The following is an 11,929-nucleotide window of genomic DNA, read 5'->3' as shown; positions in this document are numbered from 1 at the left end:
TGCATAAACAGCGACGCACGGTTAGCGTCTGGACGTAATACACAATATGCGTCATTTCCGATTCTTCTTCCTGTATCCAAAGACTCAAAAGACCAAGATTCCTTGCGAATAGAACATGCGCAGAACACACATTTTGATGGGGATATGCCGAAACGCGTTTACAAGACCAAATATTCGGGTTAGAAAAGGTGTACCCCAGGTATAATATCCCGGTTTTTAAATATAAGCATAATCCGGGTTTTTGCCGGTGTTTACATGGCCGTGCGCGACCGGGTTATTGCTAATATCCCGGTTTTTAACGGGTTATTGGCTGCATGTAAACGTAGTCTCTGTTTACTGTTGTGCACACTGCAGTTACAGTATGTTGTATTCTGCCATTTGTTGTTGTCAGGGTTTTTGTTGTTCATCATGTGATAAATTATGTTTGTTTCTTCTTGCAGGATTTCTCACAGATTACTTAATCATTCTTCATCAGCTCTTCACAATATCAGCCCATTCAAAAGCTTCCAGATCTTCCTCTCTTGTGTGACACATCTGCTCACAGTCCTTTACTGCCAACCTCCAGTCTTAGCATTTCTGCTTGTATAAATTTTTCCTCTACATTTATCACTCCCATCTCTACTATAAGCACTCCTGTCACTCTCACTATATATATATATATATATATATATATATATATATATATATATAATATATATATATATATATATATATATTATATATATATATATATATATATATATATATATATATATATATATATATATATATATATACACACACACACACCATAATAATAATAATTATTATTATTATTAACCATTTATTTGTTTTTGCATTTATTCACAATAGAAGCAAACAATGATTACAGGATATATATTTTTAAAGGTGATAATTGTAAAATATTGAATCATTGTTCTTAATCATTTTTGCCTATTTGTTTGATAAAGGGAAAAAAATAATATTGGCATCTTTTGTCAGGATTTTTGTAAACAAATTTCCTTTTTATTTTTGAATATTAAACTTATGTTTTTTGCAGGGAGTTTCTGTTGCGATTTTGTTTGTTTGTTTTCACTTAGTTACCTCTATGCATTTTTTTTTATCAACTTTTTTTCATAGTGGAATAAACTGGAGAGAGACTGTTCTGGCACTGTGTTTGGGAAAAAAACACATGGGAAAAGTTTGACATATCAATAAACACTGTAAAATGACTAGACAATGAGTGATTGATGTCATGATGTTTTTTGTTTGTTTGTTTTCTATTCCTATAGTTCAACTGGTGGATCTAAGAATGGCAAGTTTTTAGGGTCCATTTCCAGGAAACGTAGATGTGATAAATTGTTTACCTTTAATACACTATAAATACATTGTAAATATTACAGAAGGAAAATTGAGTAGTAGAAAATATTGTGTTTAAATAATATTCAGAGGTGTTTTTTTAAGCAAATGAAACATTTTAACATTTATTTTTCACACAGTATATGCAAACTTTTGAGTTTAAGTACTGTACACTAATATTATTGTAAACAATGTAGCCTATTCAATACAATGGGAATCATTATGCCTTCGTTAAAACACAAAACAAAAAAACACCTTTAATCAACGTATTTCTTGCTTGCATCAGGGTAACTGCAGCTTCTGTCCATTCACTACAGGAACCCGGAAGCTCCCGGCATAAATGACCATATATGTACAAGTTAGTGTGACGCCTCTGCTCAACTGGGTTGCCATTGGCTTTGATGTTCCCTTTTCTCTCGCAGAACTCGCTGTGATTGGACTATCTTTTAACCCAAATTAAAAACCGCTTAATGTTGCAAAGTCCGTTTGACTGTAATTATTACGTCATTAACACCTTCAGTTAACAATGCACTGTTGCTATGTCGTGAGAAAAATTACCTCTCTACCGAGATCGTAACCCTAACCCTAAGCACAACTCCAATAAACTACAAATACCAGCGCTAATATTTGTCGCGTTCAAACGATAGAATGGCAGAGGCTTATGGGTAATGTAATTTAAAATGTTTAATAATAAAAAATGGGGAAATGCTATATTTTTTAACAAAGGGTCATCTAAACATGTTCATTGTGTAAACATTAATGACATATTTAAGAGGCAGGCTGAAATTTGATATTTTACTAAGTGCACTTTTTTAAACACCTTTATACCACCTTTCCATATATGTTTGAAAACTCTGTCCAACATTATTTAATTAGCATAGCATAAGTAGTTGTCCTGCCAATTTTTTCTTTGACACTATAATCAGACTTTGATTTACAGCCATTTGAAATTTACATTTTTTTTTTTTTTGCTCTTCTAGGGGACTCTACTGGGCCCTTGAAGATGGAAGGGCAGTAAAACATACACATACCTTTTCTCATCATGGACAAAAGACTGTGCTGAGTCATAATTTTTAAGACAAATTGCCAATATGTAAGTTGTAAGTCATGTTTATCTTAGAATAAGAATAGAACCACAAAAATATACATCAGTGCCTATTTGGAATAGGCTCCAAATATTTAATTACATCAGGTGCAAGGATACTGTATTTAAAGTAAAGAAAGACAACAATTAAAACAACCAATACATACTGTGACACTTCATTGTACTTTCACAGTGTCAATGTGTCATTCAGTAAGACAAGGTACAGAGAGTGTGTAGTTTATAGTGCAAAGCCATACAATTCATGCAATGCAAAGAATCATAACATTAAGAGCTAATTTGTGTCTCTGTGTAAAATACTCCTCATATTTGTCCTCCTCGGGTACTAAACATCAGTAATGTGCATGCTCATCTTGCTTATTATACAGTACTGGATTCATGTTGATCTTTCCCTTGTCCATCACCTTCAGTTGTGCATGAAATTCCTGCAGCATTATAGTCCATGCAGTATCTTCTAATGCAGCTTTCAGCCTGCCCTTCATCTAACTGAATGTTATTAATGTAACCAAATGTTCATTTCTTAATTAAAACACATTTATCTATTGTTTACAAAATTAAATGGTGTATTTACCAAACACCATTTTTAATATAGAATATTCACCCTACTTTATTATCCAACACCATGTGCAGAACTTTACTGGAGGATACAACATAATACAATATTAAATGATAAATTAATTTTTACGATATTAAAAATGGGTTATGTTAAAACCATGTTTTTCTAATCAGATGAAGCCATGCAAATGCATGCATGGTGAAATGTCTTGAGCACCAAAGAATCACATCAAGTTTTTAGAGCTCTCCTGCTTTTCTTCCTCTTCTTGCTTGTCCATGTCCTGGACATATCATAATCTTCCATGTCATACATTTTTTTGCAGTTGTTATGCAGCACCCTACAGCACAACTGATGAACAAAAGACATGTAACTAATTTAAATCAAATATCTTTATTGTCACAATACAATGAACACAAGTATACAGGTGGTGAAAGTCTTGAGTGCAGACTGCAGCGTGACAGTATGGATGACAAATTAATTAATTCATGAATATATATGAAATACAAATTCTGAATATATATATGCAACATACATATATAAGGGACTCAATTCAGGTAGAGAACAATATGTTAAAAATTATGCTATACAGAGAGCATGAATTGAAAACAATAATAATCACAGTACACATACATCTCTGCAGTAAAGCACGGTATGAATTAGTGCAAACAGAATGTCAGGGTGCATAATAATATTGAGTCCAGTCAGCATAACTGATAAGAGTGCAGGGCATATGAGGTTGGTGGGGTGTGTATGGTTTTACTGGTATGAGTTCAGTTCAGTCTGATTGCCTGTGAAAGGAACTTGTCTCACTGTCTGCTGGTGTAGGTTCTGTGATAACGCATGCCTGATGGTAACAGTGAGAGCAATCCATGGCTCGGCTGGCTGGAGTCTCTGACGGTCTTCCTCACCCTCCACCTGGTCTAGATGTCCTGGAGGGCCAAAACATGTATTTAGGTTATGGTAAATCAATAAACAATATAAAGTATTTTTATTTATAATTGTTGCACTGGACTTAACATCGATTCTTGTTGGGGATATTGGCCAAAAGAATCCCACCACAACTAGCTCTCGTTGTTTAGCTGTGATGTTTACTTTTACAGGCCGTAACATCTGAGCTGTCGCAGTAGAGCGGTTTGTGAATGCAGTCTTCACAGAAGACAACTGATGGGTTCAGGTAGCAGTGATGCACTCGGTGGCCATTCAATTGATATCTTCATCAACTGGCTTCATCTTAATTCAAACAAACAGACAAAACAATAAGTCAGCAATAACAGCAATAACCATTCTAGAGTAATAGTGTTGGTGAATACAGGTGCAGGTGTCAGTACTCACCATATTCAGTCATTTCCTTCCCAAATCACAGAGATGATGCACAGCTGATTTGCTCATTCTAGGAGCTATAAAAAGATGTATATGTGAAAAACTATAACTGCGGACTTGAAAAGTCTTTTGAGAGATCAACATCAATGTTGTACCACACATAACTGCATTGAATTCAGACATACAAATGGAAATGTGAAACTTTTCACCTTTCTGTCTTTTCTTTTGGGGCACAAGAAGTCCATGTTCATTCCTCATTTCTTTAGGACTGGTTTGACTGATTTTCTTTTGCGTTTCTGGTCTTCAGCTGTAAAACAAGAAAATATTTATTGACCCCATGTTTAATCATTTTTGTTGTTTAAAAATATAAATAAAGCAGATATAATTATATACTTCAAGCACAAGTTCCTTGGCAACTCTAGTAGGCTCCTGAGTTCATCTGTACACATCAGATTCAGCGTCTGAGAAAATGCCATCATGCAAACTCTCAGTTTCTGCCTTACAACAGAGCATAAAAGAATGTGTGAGTGAAGGAGTACAGGATAAAGATGAAGTGAGAAAGGCAGAATTTTGTGTATAAATTTAACAGAATGAGAGGAACATTTAAGAGATTTAAGAGAACAGAACTGTCTGTTGGCGTGGATGCTAAAATACTTCTCATTATAGTTATTGGTCTTTGTGTGAACAACTTTAAGTGATCTGATTTGCCCAAATTCATTGAAGATCTGATTTGTAGCACTTGAAAAGTTAAACTAGGATTTCCATTCTCTTGCTTCTAAGACAGATGTGTTCAGTAACATCACCATAGAAAGAAAGGCAGACTATGAGGTGTGGACAGATATCATGTACTGTTGAAACAGGAAGAGGCGGCACCAATTTGTAAAGATTAATAAAGAATACAATGGACTTCATTTAAACTTCATGATATAAACACTCTTACAATGGGCACAATCTGATGGGAGCTGTGGTAATAGCCAATAACAGGCAGTAGGAGTAAAAGTTGTAGAATTTTGTACAAGTACGCTTGTGCAATATAATATGATTATTGTATGAATTATTACTACTACAACATGCTCTTTGTTGAGTGTTCTTCCTGATGGGCTATGTGAACCAAAATTTAAGAAACATCAAATGCTGAGAAAAATGTATCTGCAGTAAGGTTCAGTCAAGGTGTTCAGACGCACAGACGTACCATTGCAAGTGTTTGCCTTTGCAGCTTTTGGTCTTCTTCATAAATGCACAAGATGGTCAAATTCAAATCTCATGACAGGCCTTCCTGAAATATAAACATGTTGAGACAGTGTGTTAAAATGATCTGTGACCAAAATATTTGATTAACACATAATATAAGAATGCGTTCATTAAATCAAATCAGTTATAACTAAAAGTCTTCAACATTACCTGTGAGGGGTTGATCCTTTGAAGGACTTGTTCAGCCCCCTTGACAGCTTCTTCAATATCAGCATTGGGAGCGTGGAGTTGAAGTTCCCTGTTAATTCTAGCAGAGCAAGAGAGAGAGAGAGAGAGAGAGAGAGAGAGAGAGAGAGAGAGAGATTTTACAAGAGATGGCTTCTTTAAAGATCTGCTGGATTACAGGTTGTTGTGGAGCATGTAATCCGACGTAACTGCAAAACAGGAAAAAACAATGAATTACAATTACTTCACAAAAAGATATTAAAGGCATGGCAAACTTAGTGGTTACTGTGCTTTACAAATAGTGTAGAGTAAAAACACAATTAATGTGGTAAAATCCTGGTAAGTGCTGTGGTTATTGTGTGTTAGTAACTACAAATACCACAGTAAAACTATGGTTACTATGGTAAACCCATAGTACAGTAAATGTTGTGGTTATTGTGCGTTAGTAACTACAAATACCACCGTAAAACTACGGTTACAGTAGGAGAAGCATGGTAAATATGCTGTAGTTACTGTGTATTGGCTACACATGACGTGGTCAAGAAAAGTTAGACTAGTATTGTAAAAATATGCTAAATGTGTGGACTTTTTACACGATCACGATTATCACGCGATATTGGGTTGGGTGCTTTATTGTGCTTGTATCAGTCATGTCTAAAAGCTGAAGACCCATGTCACATCATTATTTATTTAAAACTGCAACAGGTCTATATACAGTAGGCCTACAGGTTAGCTTAGGCTAATGACAATGGTAGGCTAGCTGAGCAGCCCACTGACCCATAATTTGAGCATAAACTGCCCTTTAAAACACGACCCTGTCTAACGTGATGCAGAAATAATGAAATAATTAAAACAATACGGTTAACCACGTGATATCATTACAAAAAGAAGAAGAAAAAAAAGATGTTTACCCTTGCTTACCTGTTTGAAGGTGTACGCGCATCAGGTGAACTGGACGAGCCTCGCTGGTGACGTCACTGCCGCTGAAGATGATGCGTGTTATTTGGACGCATCTGCTCTCCACCGAAATTAATGTGAAGTATTGGCGTATCATATGCACGCAAAAATGGCATTTGGCGTATGCATTACACGCAACTAGAAAGTGTAAAGTCGTGTTATTTATACGCAGACTGATGGCAATTGTACGGTGAATTCCAGCGAAAAGTTGGTAACCTTATTTTAGAACCAGACCGCAAGCCATCCGGGACGTCTTGTGGCCAGAAATCTGCGCATTCTCTGTTTGCGTATCCTGTGCGCTTTTGTCATTGGCGGAGCAGTCGGTCAATCCCACCTTTCAGATAAATACGACTTGTGATTGGACTGTACGTCAGCAGACAGCAAAGCATTGGCCAAGAGCAGAAGGCCCTCCCTCCAGGCTTTTTTTTTTTTTGTTACGAGGTTGCGAAGCTTCATTTTCGCTTAGTCTGAGTTTCAGAGTTTCAGAGCAGAGCTGCGTGACAACACTGCCACAAATCACGTGAGTCGCAAACTCACAACTGTGTGAGCGTATCTCCGCAAAGTGGGTGTTGTAAACTCGGCTCTGAAAAAATAGTCTGCATAGGAGGGCAAATGTAATGTCATGTAATAAATTTCGCCCTTTCGAACCTCTGTTTTCAGAGTTTCAAAACTTTTTTTCACCTATTTGCACACAAGTTTTCAGATCACTATTTACAGAGTTTCAAATCTTGAAAAAAACTATACACTGGGAGAACAGTGACAAATTCGAAACCCTGAAAAAATGATTGCACAACACCATTAAAAAGAGTGTTGCACTTCTGAAGAAGGAAAACTCAAAAACAAAATGATGTTTGAAGAGATTAATTTTTTTTTACCACTTTTCAAGCCTGCAAAGCTCTGTTTTCAGAGTTTCAAAACTTTTTTTCACACATTCAGACACCAGTTTTCAGATCACCATTTAAAAGGTTTCAAACCTGGAAAACAATCTAATACAGTGGGAGAACACTGACAAATTTGAAACTCTGAAAAATTCTTTGCGCAACATCGTAAAAAAAGTTGCAGTTCTGAAGAAGGAAATCTCAAAAACAACATAATGTTTGCAGAGATATTTTTATTTTTTTTACATTTTGCAAGCTTGCAAATCTTATTTTTCGAACTTGCGAAACTTTTTTTTGTAAGATTTTGAGTTTTCGAACACTTAGTTTCAACCTTTCAGCACTGTATTTTCAGTTTTGAATCATGGCAGGATTTAAATCCCATAGAAAACTGGAGGCGGCTAATACAAACCAACACAGGGTCGGCTACTCAAGGAGCTTAAAATGTCGTCTTGTTGTGTTGTTGGTTGCCAGAATCGACGGAGAACATTTTATATACATTGTTGTGATTAATTGTGACTGGAATTTAAGAACATGGTAAGAAAGAATAAATACAGAAAGTTTATAATTAATTTGCAGTCTTCGGAATTTTTATTTCTAGGAAATATTTACATCTTAATAATAATTTTACTGTAATGTCACTCTTTATTTAATCTAAGGATTTATACGCCCTCAATTTTTCTTTACTTTACACGCTCGGTTTCTCTATCAGGTAAGTGAAGATGTCAGGCCACTCAATCGGAGGTAACGTTAATCCTGTCAGATCGTCCATCCAATGAGTGATTGTGTACGGGTCGATCAATCTGGTTCTGTCCGTTAAAGTTAACTTTTTCAAATAATTATCGCGGTCCCGGACAGTGAGTGACCTTAAATATTCAGATAAAGCAGATATATTCAGATTTTCTCCAGCCACTGTTAAAAAAACAAGCTAAGAAAACTCGCTAGCTACCGTTTGTTCAAGTGTTGAGGGGAATCTTTCTGCCTCCAGCTAAGCCCCGCCCACACAAATACGTCACCTTGTTTACCAACTGTAAAAGGGTCTATAAGCACTACTTCAAATTCATTGTGGTCAAAGGCAAGAACGTGCATGTAATGTGTACATGCAAAGTGTGACATGCATCTACAAAGCTAGTGGCCAAAAACACCCTTTCTTACAAAGATAATACTTGAAGTGCCGGATAAAACTCTTACTGTCTGTTGACATGCAATAAATATTGAAAGTTATGTACCTGTCTGTTCTACTCATTTCAACTGACTTGTGAAAACTGCAAAAAAAGTACAAATTCTCTGACATGTATCAACTTGTTTTTTTTTTTTACAGTAACGCAAATAGTTACTTTCCCTGGTAACAAGTTACTTTTATTATAGAGTAATTCAGTTACTAACTCAGTTACTTTTTGGAACAAGTAGTGAGAAATATTAACTAATTACTTTTTTAAAGTAACGTTCCCAACACCGCTGATAGCTGATTTTGCAGCTAGGAAATGTAGGCGTGTGCCTCTGTAGGGCCTCTGACAACTGATGGTAGTGAAAATGTTTAATATAGTTCTATAGAATAGCAGAATGGTCTCTTTATAGAGATGTAGTCCCTCTGTTGAGTAATTTCTACTGTGTAGTTATGCATGTTTATTTGCAGTTTAAAATGTGCACTTTAAAATTCATACTTCATAAAATTCATACACTTATACTGTTATTTGCACTAAACTTTTTTTGCACTTTTAACTTTCTGTGTTTACATTGTTCAGTTCCAATTATTCATTTGCAGCAGTTATTTTGGAAGTAAAGAGAACCTAAGAAATTCTGAATGGTAGTTATTTCTTTGGTTGGTTGGTGGGTGGGTGGGTGGTTGGGGAGGGGAGGTGGGGGGGCACCGCCAAGCATTTGTGCTTAGGGCACCCAAATGGCTAGCACCGGCCCTGCATGGTTAGCTGATATGTCTGCCATGTTCACTTTAAGAGTGGCTGGTGTTGCTCCCCTTAAAAAGAAGGTAGGGAGAAGGTCAAGTGTCTGGGGACGTGAACCACTTGGATAGACAGAAATCTGTTCTGAGACCACAGCAGGATGTTCCTCGCCAGCCTGAATGGGAGGCGAGAGTGTAATCCTCCTTTGTGATTCAAATACGAGATAAATGCTGTGTTGTTCATCCTGATTAACACATGACAACAATTCAGCAGTCTTTTAAAAATACCGGAGAGCTAGAAAGACCGCCAGCAGTTTCAATCTGTTTATGTTGCTCCCTTGCTGTGCTTCCGTCCAAGTCCTGTGGGCTGGACGTCCTTGACAAAAAGCCCCCCAACCTTTCAATGACGCATCTGTTGTGACAGTCTCATGGCAAAAACAGACCTCTAATCGAGCTCCTTTCGGAAAAAATTTGGCCGACATCCAAGTCTTTATCGTCAGAACACACTTTGTGTCACCAAAATTGTTTGATGCGGATAACAACGGGGTGAAATCCTTTGGCTTTCTGTCTACCACTGAAATAGAGGCATGTGAAGTAAGCGTAAATGGATTACAGGGGACGCTGCTGCAATTAGACCCAAAATCTGAGGCACAAACTCACTGTCACTGTGCAGCCAGCTTTGAAATTTTGAAGGTATGACATTAATGACTGAACGCAGGGCTGAGACCTGCAGGGGTGTGTCCTCATTGCGTGAGAGTCCAGATCTATTCTCAAAAAGGTTATTCACTTGGAGGGGATCAAAACAATCTTTGGAGATTTGTTAAAAAGCTTAAAAGTATATTAATAAAAAACACACTGGTTGAGTGAAGCCCAAGGAACCATGGTCTAACCAGCTTGAAGAAAGGTTATGAAGCTGAGTGCAAAACCCTTACCATACATTTCAGAAAGTGAAAATATTGAGTCTTGCATGTACACTTACCACTTATGTGAATTTCAGAAATTGTGCAAAGTGCTTATTGCTACAGACAATGCGAGATGTTTTCCTAGGGCACAGAAAATTTGCTTTCCTGAAGGAATAGAAATCTGAGCGAAATAGCGTGCACCACGAAGGTATACTATGTGTATGCATGCGTAAGGTGATGCCAAATGCTATTTGGCCAATAAGATTGGCGGGATGGTACAGGGCCTCAGACATTCATCATGTAAGACCTTGGTGAACAGTCACACCAATAACTGCAGAATCGGCTGCTTCAGCCAAAGTAATTATATGAGCCTACTTCCTCGCATCTGCGATCTGAACACAGTTAATGATTAGCTGAGGAAAACAATGCTCAAGATTGTCTGGACCCCTTTTTGTCAGGGTAACAAATGGCTAAAGGACCTTGCAACATTAAGCGAAGTGATAAAGTGATCATACAACAGAGAAAAGGTCTGTTGCAAAATGCCCCCACTCATGAGGAAACTAATGGACATCGACATCCTGAGTCCCTAAAGGGGAGCTGATTTAATTAACTCTTTTTACAAGATACAAGGACCCTGTGTATCAAAGCATCACATGATCTCAACATATGGAAACGCCACAGGAATCGTTAATAATTAGTGGACCTCAACACAAAGAATCAAAACAGGATCACCCCATGACTTTGCTTCCTGCTTGCATGCAAATCTTTCTACGAACTGAACCTTTCCACAAACTACCTCCAAAGGACAACCATTAAGAAATCTGAAGGTTTAACTATATTCACACATAATGTTCTTCTTATATATGTTTGATGTCCTCAAGGTAATCGGTGCAACCTTAATTAATGTTTTATGTATGGTTTTTATAACTGTCAGTAGATAGTGCTATTAAATGTACGTAAGATATGGGAAGTTTAGTATTCAATGAATGGCAGAGATATTTGCAAGAATATGAACTGAATGAAAAGATGGTATTTTGAATGATATGTGTTGCACGACACATTAGAGAAGTTTTTAAATAAAACGAACAAAAGTTATGTCCCCAGGTATTAAAGTGAAGCGTCATGCTTAGATATGCACGCTCCGCCTTGCATCCCGTTGATTGGAGGATCGTGTCGTGGGACAGACCAAAATCTTCCCCTTTAAAACCACCATGCCTGAATTGCTGTTTGCTTGCTTGCCCCTCTTCAACCCTGGCTTCTAGCCATCAGCGTGCTTGCAAGTCATAAAGAGCTTCAACTTTCCGTGACAGAATCTTCAAAGCTCACGCCGCATAAACGAGAGGACTCGGAAGAAACTTTGTCCACCGTCAAGGCAAGAGCTGTTGAATCTCTCAAAATCACCGGGCAGTCAACCAACCAATCAAGGCAAAGGGCATCCCCAGACGCCATCTACGCAACCACGAATCCCAGCCGGGATTCCCCTTTCAGCTCAACGCGAGCCAAGGAGACGAAACGACACCGCGGCCAGCAGCACAACCACAAGTAAAGGCAAACAAACCTCTA

The 11,929-nt window shown here is 37.3% G+C and overlaps 1 protein-coding gene and 1 long non-coding RNA gene across 2 annotated transcripts in view; one reads left to right on the top strand and one right to left on the bottom strand.

The window, feature by feature from the left end:
* Positions 1 to 3,367: 3,367 nt before the first annotated feature.
* LOC113077930 (uncharacterized) lies at positions 3,368 to 4,585 on the bottom strand. Its single transcript, XR_003281411.1, has 3 exons — positions 4,526 to 4,585; positions 4,329 to 4,393; positions 3,368 to 4,226 (listed from the first exon to the last, which is right to left on the bottom strand). It is a non-coding gene; the product is annotated as an uncharacterized LOC113077930 (long non-coding RNA).
* A 7,017-nt stretch (positions 4,586 to 11,602) lies between these two features.
* Positions 11,603 to 11,929, top strand: part of LOC113077931 (stonustoxin subunit beta-like) — a 38,777-nt gene continuing 38,450 nt past the window's right edge. The window contains exon 1 of the mRNA XM_026250202.1: positions 11,603 to 11,908. The gene's annotated coding sequence lies outside the window, so the exon portion shown is untranslated. The remainder of the gene's footprint in view (positions 11,909 to 11,929) is intronic.

Source organism: Carassius auratus, unplaced genomic scaffold, assembly GCF_003368295.1.
Source record: "Carassius auratus strain Wakin unplaced genomic scaffold, ASM336829v1 scaf_tig00023542, whole genome shotgun sequence".
Classification (NCBI taxonomy): domain Eukaryota; kingdom Metazoa; phylum Chordata; class Actinopteri; order Cypriniformes; family Cyprinidae; genus Carassius; species Carassius auratus.
This window is presented reverse-complemented; position numbering and strand designations above follow the sequence as displayed.